This window comes from Streptopelia decaocto (genome assembly GCF_964273445.1).
Source record: "Streptopelia decaocto genome assembly, chromosome: 1".
NCBI classification, from domain to species: domain Eukaryota; kingdom Metazoa; phylum Chordata; class Aves; order Columbiformes; family Columbidae; genus Streptopelia; species Streptopelia decaocto.
The window spans coordinates 180,832,335-180,845,354 of NC_138663.1; positions in this window are offsets into that span (position 1 = coordinate 180,832,335).

Below are 13,020 nucleotides of genomic sequence, written 5' to 3' on the forward strand. Positions count from 1 at the left end.
TGAATTGTGTGCAGTGTTTTATATGGTGGGATTTAAAAAAAAAAAAAAAAAGTAGTTATGCAATGTCTTTCAGCCAGCAGCTTTATATTTTTCTCATGCACTCACTAATGAAGATGGTGTCTCGTTACCTGAGGTCAGTGAGGAACGCAAGTGCAGGCCCCCGTTGTTATGCGAAATGCATCTTCGCTCTGGCAGCCTAATGGGAAGTGGTGATCCTCAACCATAACCCACCGTAATGTGGCATTTCTGTTCTTTTCAATCATGTAACCTCATCTGGGTGTTCCTGCTCCAGCAGGGGGATTGGACTAGATGATCTTTCGAGGTCCCTTCCAATCCCTGACATTCTGTGATTCTGTGATGACGTGAAGACTGAGGTATTACTCGTGCAGCAGCCACTTGTGGGTAATAAATCCCATTGTTCTTCATAATTCTACACATTTTGAATCACCGTGGCAAATTAAGCCTTTTTGGGGGGAAAAAAAAAGTAAATAAAAAAAGATATTTTAGAATGGGAACTTTAAGGTCTCTAGGAGACAGCAGCTCAGGCTGTTTGTCACTTCAGCAGGAACAGCTGCAGCTGTGACTTCTTCCAAATAAGCAATCCAAACATAAATATTCAAAAGCAATTCTCATAAGCAGACTTCAGAGGGGAAAAAAAAAATTAAAAGAAGTGGGTGGCCCAGGCTCTCAGCTGTCTAACATTGCCATGGCTTGCTCCCCTTCATGGGGTTGTAACCACTTGTGCTTGCACATGTATGCCTGCCTGACCAGGAGTTTGACAGCTTCCCAGTCTTCGGGCAAATTATATCTTTCTTCTGTCTTTTCCCAACTGTCTCTCTTGAGGAGCCTTGTTTCCCTTCATATGTAAATACCTGAGCTGCTACTAAACGCTTGATGTCCATCAACAAATCATTTTTTTATAAGTCTTAATTTGTGTGAGCCCTGGAAGAGCTGCTGCAGCTCTCCCCATCACTCCTCCTGGTGGCCTGACTCTAAGAACCAGCCAACAGCAGAGTTTTGTGGCTACTCTTTTGTTTCCCAGGATCCGTCCTTAGGTCTTGTTGGGTTGCCACCCATCACTATCTGGAAGGAATTTGCCTGAGTCCAGCCATGACAGGGAGTGGACAAGTGTTGAGTTATTACATTGGCCTTGGCTCATGGAAGATAAGACCCTCTGCTCGCTGGACCTTGACAGCGGGGTTTATGGTAGAGCAGCAGAGCTGTGACACCACCCTGAACCTAGCAGCTGGCCTGGTTAAGTCTCTCAAGCCAACCTTTGGTTCAAATACAAGAAATCCGTGAGCAGGAGAGCCCCACAGGTACTTGTCCACCTTCCTTAGCCTGAGCAGCAGCACTGTTGCTCTGCAGGACCCATCTCTGCATTAGCCATGTCCCTCCCTCAATTAACCTCTGGTCCTGGAGGTGTTCAAACGACACATAGATGAGGCTCTTATGGACATGGTTTAGTGCTAGATTTAGGTTATGGTTGAACTCAATGATCTTAAGGGTCTCTTCCAAGCAAAATGATTCTGAGTCCATGTTTATAGACCTCAGGGAGGCTGGGCATGGCTGAACTCAGCACTGCCTAACAGCCACGGAGCTGCAGCCCTGGAAGCGGCATTTATTTGTTATTAAGAAGCACACCCTTGGAAAATGAAGAGGTTTTCTTTTTTCTACACACATACATATATACATATTTAAAAGCTTCTGTAACCTACTTGCTCCCTTTTGGCAAGAAAATGCTTGTGAGGGTTTGACACGACTCCCAGTATGACAGCGTGGGCTGCGGTGCCAGGCCTCAGCTAAAGCTAAAAAGGCTGTTGCAGAACATAAAAATTGTGATTGTAATTCTCCTCAGACCAGCCTCTAAATGAAGTGACAGCCTTCAGGACCACATTTGGGCTGCAGCTGCTCCACACCTGCTGCTATTCACAATACTAAATAATGATGGCCAACATTTTCTGTTTCACTATAACATATATGGTATATTCCATGGAATATACACAGCCCTAATACCCCACAAAATTTAAAACTTCCATAAAAGGTTGCTCTAAATAAGTAAATAATTTCCTTGTTTTCCCTTCTCTGAAATTTGGTCTGAAACTTATTTTACATGAGTCTCTAAGACTGTTTTGTAATGTCTCGCTAAGCCTGTCTTTCGTACAACTTCTTGTAGAACTTCGCAATGCACTTTCAACATCATCTCCAGTGGTAGAGTATGGAAGGTAGGTAGAATTTCTTTGGGTGGTATTCTGCAGCAACTAAAACTATCATATTGTTCCTAAAACGGGAAGATGATATATGAAGAATGTCCTGTGTCCTGAACTACTGTGCAATTGTTCATTACACACAAAGCAGAAGGAAATAGAGAATGAAGGGTGGCCACCCCTCTGTTCCTCAGCAGCAGAGCTCCTGGCAGCCTAGTAGACTCTTTGCTCCTGAGCCTTGTGGAAGTCCCATGTGGTAACATCCCCTCCTGGTTCACTCCTTCCGTTAATATTGCCTCCTACTGATGGCTCATCTTTATGAGGGAAAAAGCATGGCCTTCTTGGGTCTCTGTTTGAAATCTGGAGACCTGTAATCCAGGTATTTTGTGTCAAATCTCTGTCCTTCATTGGGCACTCAAGATCCCAGAGCAAGAAAAGTTTAAGACCTTTGAAAGGAAAGAAATCTCATCTATAGAGCTCTGACAAATTTAAAGGTTGTTGGGGATTTCTGCAAAGCTTCATATCTGTCCTGCTGTGCTGACAGTTGATTCTTCTGAACTTGGCAAGGGCCACTGGATCCACTCCACCTGGCACAGGCTCATCTGACCATGCCAAATGCAGGAGGCCTGGAGGGCATTTAGAACTGAGGCTGTGGAAGACTAACAACTCTCTCCACTACTTGGGGTTTGATTTTTTCTATTCAGCGGCTTTGTACCTCTCCTGTAAGGTCGATGAAGGTTTTGCCTTATCTAAAGGGATATCTGTGCTGTGTGAAAGCAAGCAAACCCACCTCCCACCACAGCTTCCCAGTACAGCCACCCCTCTGTGTCCAGTGCCCCCAGACCACCAGGAGACGGTAAGTCAAAGTGGTCAGTTCCCATCTGCAGAGAAAAGGCATGATGGAAAACCAGCAACTTTAGAAAAAGGAGACAGGCCAGCTCGTGGCATGCACAAAGCCCACAGCCTGGGGGGAGCTGTCTAAACCATCAAGGCCTTGCTGCAGTTTCCAAGGTAACTTCCATCTTCTGAGACCCAGGTGAGGCTCAGCCTTTATGAGCATATGGGCAGAATACAGATAGTGGGTCTGAGCTGGAAAACGAAATGCACACGAGATGCCACCTGTTACCCCAGCTGCTCTGCTACCAGCTGCTCGTCTTCCACATCTGCCCACCAAGGCAAAATGCCAGGAATGAGGAATTCGGCCACCACAGCTAAACCTTCATGACTCACTGCCAGAAGGAAGTCAGGTGGCTTTCCAGCTGGGGTCATGAGTCGAGAGCCCAGAGATCCTGTTAATGCACAGCTCCTTGGTGCCCACGCCACACAGTGCAGCACAGTTTGGCTCTGGCCTTCCCTGCATGCTCACCTGAGAGCATCCATGAGTCCATGAGCCTGACATTGGCACCATCTGGGCTCAGCTGCTGCCTCAAGGCTTTCCTCTGGTCTTCTGAAGAAAGAAAGGAGTCCAGGCTTCCCAAACTTCATCTCCATGGCAACCATGGGGGAGCTGGGCTGCTGTCACAAGAGAACTGGGCAGCTATTCATGCACCAGGTCACACAAGTCAGGTGCTGTTCATCTCTGCAAAAGCCACTGGGCTTTAATTGCCTCATCAAAATCAGCACAAGAGAGGAAAACGAGCAGTGAGAGGATGCACTCATAGTCACATACTGAATGAATACTTCAGTTCTTTGATGTACACGTTATTGCCTACAAAAGGAAAGGGTTTCCAAGAGCAAAGAAACCAAGGCCATTGCCAAGGACTTCATAGGGTTCTTCCCCTCACTGTTGTGCCGTGCACAGGCAGGGAGCACACCACAAAACCACCACCTTCCCACAGAGCTCACAGATGCCCAATCGAGTCACGGCACTTCAGCTGCCCCTTGTCCAGTGTCTTCTCTCCATTACCTTCACACAACAACAGCTGCCCAGGCAGGGAGAGAGACTCAAGCGCCAGGCTGAGCCTGTTCAGGCACAAGCCAGTGCAAGACCACCACTGCAGTGCTCAGGGTTACGGGTGATGTTCTTGAGGAGGCTTCCGCACAGTACTGATGCTCTGGCAGGAACCAGTGCATGGCCAGGAACCGTAAGGGGACCTGGCAATGACACCTCCTGGAAAAGTCTGAAAAACTTGGCATTAAGAGGCCCACCTTTTCAGGTATTAGCAGCTTTTCTGAAATATTAGAATCACAGAATCATAGAATGTCCTGAGTTGGAAGGGACCCACAAACATCATTGAGTCCAACTCCAGTCCCTGCATAGGACAGCCCCAAAATTCACACCATGTGTCTGAGGGCATCGTCCACTTGCTTCCAATATTCTACCAGCTGGCATTACCTACCTCAGGTGTGTGCTCTGATCCACTCACAAGACTTCATATCACTTTTCTTTTTCAAGTATTTCAAAGCATAAACTCTGATAGCACTGTCAATATTGAAGAGTTTCTAGCTCTGTTGCTGAGAAGCTCTGGAGAAGCACATTTGGGAGTCCCATTAGTGCCAGGAAGATTTTATTTTTTAACGAATCTACTCTGTTCTGTAAGCCTTGGACCCTCTCAGGTCCCATATGCTGAGGAGAGACTAATTGGAGCTTGAAGAGCAGCTCCCTACTCTGGCAATGCTGTACCCCCCAGGCAAGGGGGCTGGCTGAGATCTACCCCCCAGGCAGGCAGGAGCTGCAGTAATGCCAGGCTGAGCATACTGGTGAACCTGGAGCCTGTCCACCCCATGGGACTAGTCTTTGCCCTGTCTGTGGCTGGGCTGGCCTGCAGGAGCCTCATGGCCTGTTCTCTGCGAGGACGTGGAGAGATGTGCTTCACCTTGCCCATTTCTGGGATGAAACAATGTCTTATCATCAGGTGAGGCAAACAGTGTTGAATCCTGCTTATCAAGGGTGGAAAGAGATGTCTGGCCACCAGTTGGTGGTGATTCTTCACTAGCACTGGGAGATGGGCATAGCCCAACAGACTGATGCCTCCTAAAACCTGGACCTGAGGCTTCCTCCTTTGACTCCTCCTGTATCCCTGCTGTCCTAAGGAGGAAACACTGCTCGACAGTGGACCTGGAATCCCTTGATGGGATTTAGGTACACAGAAAAGACAGGGACCCCCACCAGCATCCAGATATCAACAGTGAGTGAGACTAGTCACGATGCAGGCAGCTGAGGCATCATCCTATTTTGACTGCTGCACACCCCTAAATTAGCAGCAGATCATTTTTTCATTGCAAAGTAACATTAAAAACTCTTCACAGGGAGGAATTCTTGGTTTAGCAGCTAAGCTGAGACAGTGAAGATCTGCCAAATGCTTGGGAGTTTGAAATGCAATAGGCACAACTTTGCAAAGGCAAAAGAAAGCTTTTTTCTCAGCCTGTCAAAAGATACAATCTTCAGCTCTTCATAAAAGTCAGCTGGAGTGCTCCCAACAGGCAGCATGTCTTACAGGGCAGTCATTCCACCTCAGATCTCCCAGTCTTGATTCTCAAAGAAAATCTACAAAACATTCCCTAGGTAAATCTGGAAAAGGTATCTCATCACTTTTCTGAATATTAACGTTTTAGAGCATGTTACCATTCTCCTCTTTTCACCATTCCCACTAATCTCTCAGTGCTCTACATTGTGCTTCTATTATTCCACAAATTACTTGCCTCTCTCTTCCTCTTAGGAGATAACCAGCAATACCCTCTTTATATTCCACAGGTGCTGTCAGATGTCTAGCTCAGACACAGGTCTAATTAAACCCAGAACCATTGTTCCCCATGTGCAGTTAGGTTTGAAATTCACTGTGTCTTTCCTGAGGAGCGTGTGTGCCCCAAAGCTTATCTGCTTTCTCCAGCTATATTAGCTGCCTTCATAAAAGCTATTACACATACCTAAAAATCTTTATCTTTAAACCTTTGGCTCTAACAATACTGCCACGCCAAAAGGCTGCATACAGTGGAAAGAGGAGGAGCAGCATGCAATTGGGTCTGATTTATAAACAAATGAGGTATTAGCACTATGACATGACTCACAGTAGATCTTAAAACCTGTTTCATATGACACTAGTTTAAATTCAGTGTTCATCTTTGACTAGACATGTTGATCCATGGCTAGAAGCCCCAGTGCAGCTCATCCTCTGCCTCCCTCCTTCAGACCCTGTCTGGAGGAAACACCTCTTCACCTCTTTCTTTCGGAGACTCCTCTCTGGACGTGAAGCAGCCCTTTCACTGAGTCTCAGTTTCCCATCTGTATAATAAGGGGGTAATTGTCTCCCTCAGCCCTAGGAAGACAGGTTAAGGTTTAGCCACTTCAGCCTGCTGTCACCCCCACTGCTACTGCTTATCCATCGCTGTCGGTGTTTGCTCCTGACCATGGCCAGTCTTTCTGCAGGGAGCCACCAGCACTGCTCTCCTCCAGTGGTTTGTACAGCTTCTGACTGTCAAATTACTGCATGAGCAGACAGTGTGTCCTACCAATGCCTCCTGGGGCACCTGCATAATATCTCTATTGTGTGTCTCAACAGTAGGACCTGAACCTCTTTTTCTTCTCCTTGAAGCCAGCTGTCCTCACTGGGAGCTTCTGAAAGTCACTTACCCAGTGTCTGGAAGCCTTCACATGCTATGGCAGCAGCTATCACAGAAGATCCCATGGAGAAGAGTGGAAGGCAGGTGGAAGGCTGGTGGAAGGCAGCGTGTGGGGCAGAGGGTGTGGGACTCCCCACAGTGTGGGCTAAGCTAACACTGCAGCAATGCCCCCACAGGAAGCACTGACCACATGGGTCTGGGCTGGACAGAAGAGCAAGGAGCTCTGTGACCAGTGGGTACCCAACCTGCAGGGTGACCTACAGAAGGACCATCACCACAGTGTGTATTTAGCCCATTCAGAGGACCAACAGAGGAGGTGAACCTTGATTGTGGCCAAATGTTTAATAAAACATGGAGGCCAGCTGAGGCTTTTCTCAAACCTGGAGTATTTTTAGCACCTCCTTCCTCAGGTTGCTTCTCCAAGTGTCTAGCACTTGGGTTACACTGCTTTCTCTCATGGAGTCTCTAGCAGGATCTCTTTCCTCAACTGGACCTCCAACTTCCATGTATTTATGGCAGTATAGTATCTCTGAGATTTGGTTGAAACTAGTGGATGGTTTCCAATGCTGGGAGGGGACAACTGTCAAGCAGCCATACACCTACTCAGACAGCATGACCACACGGGCCTCCCTCCCATAGGAAAACAAGCTGTGCAATCATGACATTCAAGGCTCTGTTATAACACAGAAACATAGATGTACAGAAATCATGCTGTGTAGGCAGCCTGAATTTTGGCCTCTCTTAACCTTTGGCCACTTGACTTTGCAATTTTCATTACTTTTTCAAGACAGCATTTTTATACGCAATAGAGTACTTTGTGCACTGGTACAATGTTAACTTCCACAGAGTGTGTTTAGGTGGAGGAAGATGCCTTTTCATTTTGTGTTGATTTTCACTTCTTTTTTTTTACATTCTTCCCACACAAACCCTCCCCCACTAAGGGCAGATACACAAACACTTGCACAAGTACGCAGAGGATCAGCAATGCAAAAGCCATCCATGTCTTTGTCCCCATGTCACAGATGACGGGAGGCCGATGAGTCTGGTCCTCAAGCCTTGTGCAGACCAGCTTGTTGAACTTGACAGCACCACTTGTGTGCAGAGAGATGAGTCACGGAGAGCTGAGGTTGTGGGATCTGCCCCTAGTTGTGGAGCTGCTTTCTTTGTAGCAAATATTAGCCATTCAAACAACACTCATATTTCTATTTTGGGTCACTGTTTACAAGTGCAGACTAACAACAGTGAAAGAACGGGAATCTGCTACCAGCCAGAGCTCTCCTGGCACTCTCCAAAGCATATTACAGAAGCTACATTTCTGGTGAGGGTCAGAATGGACAGTTGCTATAAATATATTAAAAATATGTTGTTAGCTGACAGAGATTTCACATTTCCTAAGAGGAAGGTGAATATCTGGCACTTTCTCTAGCAGATTAGAGGAGTAATTATTAGTGCGGATACTTAGACACTGACTCTTATCTTTGACAGATTGCCAATGATATTTTAGACTGGTGAAGTATGACAATGTTTTCAAAATACCAGCAAATTTTCTAGTGAAGAGCTGCACAATTTTGAGTGCTTAACTGAAGCACCTCTGAATGGCAGTCAGGAATAATTTGCACCATCACTCAGCAGACGGAATGGATAGTTTAATATCCGTGCCTTTTGTTATGCACAGACATGTCAGATAAGTATATATCTGGCCCAAAGGAAATTGCTACCTATTCTTCTTACATGTGCTTCTCTCTGTGTGAATTCGCCTGCTACTACATCAGCCACTTTAAAGTCCCTCATCAAAACTGTAATTGCAGTTCAATCAATAACGTTTTACAAGAGGGAAAGTGCCTTGATCCAAGTGAGCTCAAAATTGGGGTCATGCCAAACCTACAACTCATTGAGGTGTGAGGACACTTAGCATGACCTGCCTTGATTTTCAAAAGCTGAGGTTTATTGAGCAGCCATCTGGATGGTTTCATGTTGTCCCCATTTCCAGTACAGCAGTGGGCTCCTCTCTGTAACACACTCCATATACCTAGAAAGCCCACGATGGGCTGGCAGACACAAGGGGCTCCCTTTGTCTGGGTTTTCTTCAGCAGAAGCACAGTTGTATGTCACTGAGATCTGAACAAAAGGGCAAGGAAGGCAAGTCCCAGAAATTTAATCTCAGCTCTGCCACTCACCTCTCCACATGGTGAGAAAGTCCTTAAATCTGTCAATTTTTCAATTTTAACCCTTTACATGTTACAAAGCAACATATAGCTGTTAACGTAGTGTTAATATTTAAGATTTAATGACGGGCAAAAGCCTGCCTGAGCCAAAGGAAGGACTCAAAATCAGTCAAGCAAGAAACACAGGTGGATGAGAAATCAGGCCTCGTTATTCATAGCACTGCACTGCACTTCTCAGTCCAGAAGATCTCCTCACAAACAAAGTAAGTTCAGGTAATTTAACTGTCGTCATGTTAGGAAGATGTTATTGCTGAGCGTAACATGCCAGCAAATGAGGATAAAGCCTATGGCTGGCTTCAAGTCATTGCTGCTTCAACCCCTGATCAAAAGTGTCAGGATCTTCAGCAGTAGCCAGGGGCCATTGGAGGTGCTGATGGTGCACAGCAGGGATGGCGAGATGGGTGAGAAGCTCAGCTGGGGTCAGCGTAGTTCTATGGTGTTTATTTGTGAGACAGCTGAGTCAGAGTCAGCAACGATAGCAAATCTTTAATAGCAAATCAGTAAATTAGGGGCAGAGATGGTGAAGGCAGGAGACACGTTGTGGCTCATATCAGGGTGTTCGTAAAAGGATTATGTTCCATTTGTTCACTAAGAAATAACTAGCTAATGTGCCGTGCAAGCATGAACCAGATCTGCAGGGCAAGGCAAGGCAGCAGAGGGGGAATACTCTTTCTGGAAGAACAGTGTAGAAAAGCAAAATGCTGATAATTTGCTGAGAGGCTCTGAGTCCCAGACTGAGGAAGGACAGATTAGACGAATGCTCTGCTAAGAAGAAAACTGAAAGGATAACGTTTTATGTGATAGATGTAGCACTGGTGCTGCACGAGAGACGGGGGTTTTAAGGTGTATGCAGGAGAATTAGAATAGAATCATAGAATCATAGCATGGTTTGGGTTGAAAGGGACCTTAAAGACCTCCTAGTTCCAATTCCCCTGCCATGGGCAGGGACACCTTCCACTAGATCAGGTGGTTCAAAACCCCATTCAACCTGGCCTTGATCACTCCTGTGGATGAGGCATCCACAACTTCTCTGGGCAGCCTGTTCCAGTGTCTCACCACCCTTGTGGTGAAAATTTTTTTCCTTATATCTAATGTAAATCTACCCTCTTTCAGTGAAAGCCATTACCCATTGTCCTGTCACCACATGCCCTTGTAGAAAGTCCATCTCCAGCTTCTTGTGGGTCCCCTTTTAAGTACTGAAAGGCTACAATAAGGTCTGCCTGGAACCTTCTCTTCTCCAGGCTGAACAACCCCAACTCTCTCAGCCTGTATTCATAAGGAGGTGCTCCAGCCCCCTGATCATCTTTGTGGCCTCCTCTGGACCCTCTTCAACAGGTCCATGTCCTTCTTATGTTGCATAATGGTAATGCCTAGAAAAAGCTGCAAGAACGAGGAAGGTTACCTCACTGAGGACAACTATACATGTTAAAAAGGAGTGTAATTAAATAATGTGATTAAATGAGGGCCAAGAGCTGGAATTCACAGAACAGCAATAAGAGCCACCGTAAGCCAGACGGTGAAAGGAGGAAAGGTCCTCTGACCCTTGGGGCAGGGAGAAGTGATGAGATGATGTTTGCAAAGCTAGTGAAAATATTGCAGACTCTGAAGGGAAATCTCATTGCAGACAGAAATGGCCTTTTGTTATATACGTTTGGGGTTTGGGTTTTTTTGTGTTTGTTTGTTTTTTTCTTCTGGTAACTTTAGGAAAGAAATTAACATTCAGCTATTTCAGAAAGAAATTAACATAAAGCTTCAGTGATTCATCCTTAAGAGTGCAAGTAATGAAGAGTTAAACTCCTGGTCACATTGAGTCTCCAGAAATTAACAGCCTATGTGAAACAGGGTGTGAGCTTCTGGAGGGAGGTGGACATATCCTGCAAGCTGCAAGGGCCAGTTGGGGCCTATTCCTGCCAAGTGCTTGGTGTCCAGGAGAAATCATTCTCATTGACAAGCCTGCAGCTCTCAGCAAGAAGCACACTATGAGGAAGTAGCCTCTGATGATAAATAATCCCAGAATAATCAGATTTCTTTCTGCCAGCCCCATGTACCATTTGCCAGAAGATAAAATGAAGCAACGTGAGGCCATCAGGGTTAGCTGTTGTCTCTGGACCTCTCACCACCCTTCGGTACCCAGGCTCTCATCAGGTCTTCTTGTCCTCACTGCTTTTATTTGCTGTTTCCCTCTGTTCCTCTTCTGCTTATTTTCCTCCCACTGACTGAAATGTCATTTCTGTTCTTTCATTTTTAACTCATAGTAATTAACTAGAAGGCAAAATTTCAGACCTTATTTAACCTCATCCATCAACAGAAATCCAGTAAAATGTGATCCAATTGTAGGTCTGTAACAGTATCTACTCATTCCAGTTTATTCATTTCAATTTAGCTGGAAAGCCCTTCTTTGTGGCAAAGAGAAGGTATTTTGCTCTGGTCCATAGAAGCACTGTTAGCTTATGCAGTGAGGAGACAAACCACTTTTGTATAATCATATTTATTAGCTTATTAGTGCTGCTTTAGAGAAGAGTCAACAATCAGCACTTAGGGAGAAAAGCGAGCTAGCAGCAAAGGCCATTAGGTGGAAAGGCTTTGGAGGGAACCTGCAGGCAGTTCCAGCAGTAATGAAGCACAAGCATCTGACGTCTCCAGTTAATTATGTCATTGAGAGCTTGTTGGGAGGCGCTGCTGCAGCTGAGCTACAACCAGGTGCAAAGGTGGCATATGAGGCTGGATGCAAATACATGTGGATCATTTCCTTTAGCAATAGTACTTAAATATGTGCTATTGCAGGATACCATAGTGATGACTTCCAAAGCACTGGCACCCACAAACTAGATGCCTTTATTACGTTTATATATATATACACAAAACCTTAAAATTTTATATACCTGCCTATGCTGTCAATCATGGGCAGCAGCGGGAGGTCATCAGCCAGTCCTATACCTGTTCAAACAGCACAACTCTTACACAACAGGCTAGCTGGCTTCCTAACAGAAGTGTCCTTTTTTTGTTCTAGATTTGTCCTTCAGGTCACTAATGTTCTTTTAGCTCAGCTTTGTCACACAGTCTTCTCCCAGGGTCACTGGAAAGCTCCCTCTGCAAAATAATAGTCCATTAGGAGATAATTTAGGTATCAATAACATACCTTGGCAACTGTGCATTGTCTATACCTACATAATTATGGCAATATCACTGGCATGTAATCACATTTGTTTAATTATAACACAAGGGAAATAAATCCATTGAAAGGGGTTTTTTTGGTAGCTGAAGAGAAAATGCCTTGGTCTTTACCACATCATTGATGGAAAATCCAGGAGATGAGTGACTGCAGGTACCACTGACTTTTTGTGCCAAGGTAGTACATTGCTAGAGAAAACTCAAGGATCAAACAAAAAGTAAAAGAGTGGAGGACTGGAGAACAGGTAGCACTCAGTTCCCTGTAACATCATTTACTTACCTACAATGAAAAGACACTTTAGAAAGAAACAGGCTGCTCAGAGCTCACATTACCTTTGTACCATTACTGGCTTAAAAATATTGCATGCTTAAACACCCTTCTTGAGAGATGCTGGTGAAAAATAGAGGCAAAAGGAACCCTGAGTTAAAGAGATACTGTCAGTTTTACGGTCACTTTTAAAGAAATTATTTTAAATAAGGTTCAGATCAAGTATCTCTGAAATTCTCTGACAAGTGTCTTCCTTTTCTAAAAAAAATTGCAGCTGCATCTTTCAATTCTCTCTTTTTTTTTTTCTCCTTCCTTGATATGGTGAAAATCCAAACAAATGAGAGGCCAAGCTGCCTCCAGTAAAACTCACTGCACATTGTTAATGTGATGAAAGACACAGTATGGGTGAAACTGTAAGCAGAGCTGCAATTTCACTAACCTCAAAACTAGGTGTTTTCAATGCATAGCATACATAAAAATGTGTGGTTCTAAACGTATAGAAAGAATTAACAAGGATTAATCAATGAATGAAGATTGTCTTCTGATCAGAACTGGGGTTTTGAGTTGTATTTTTAGACAGAAAAGTGTG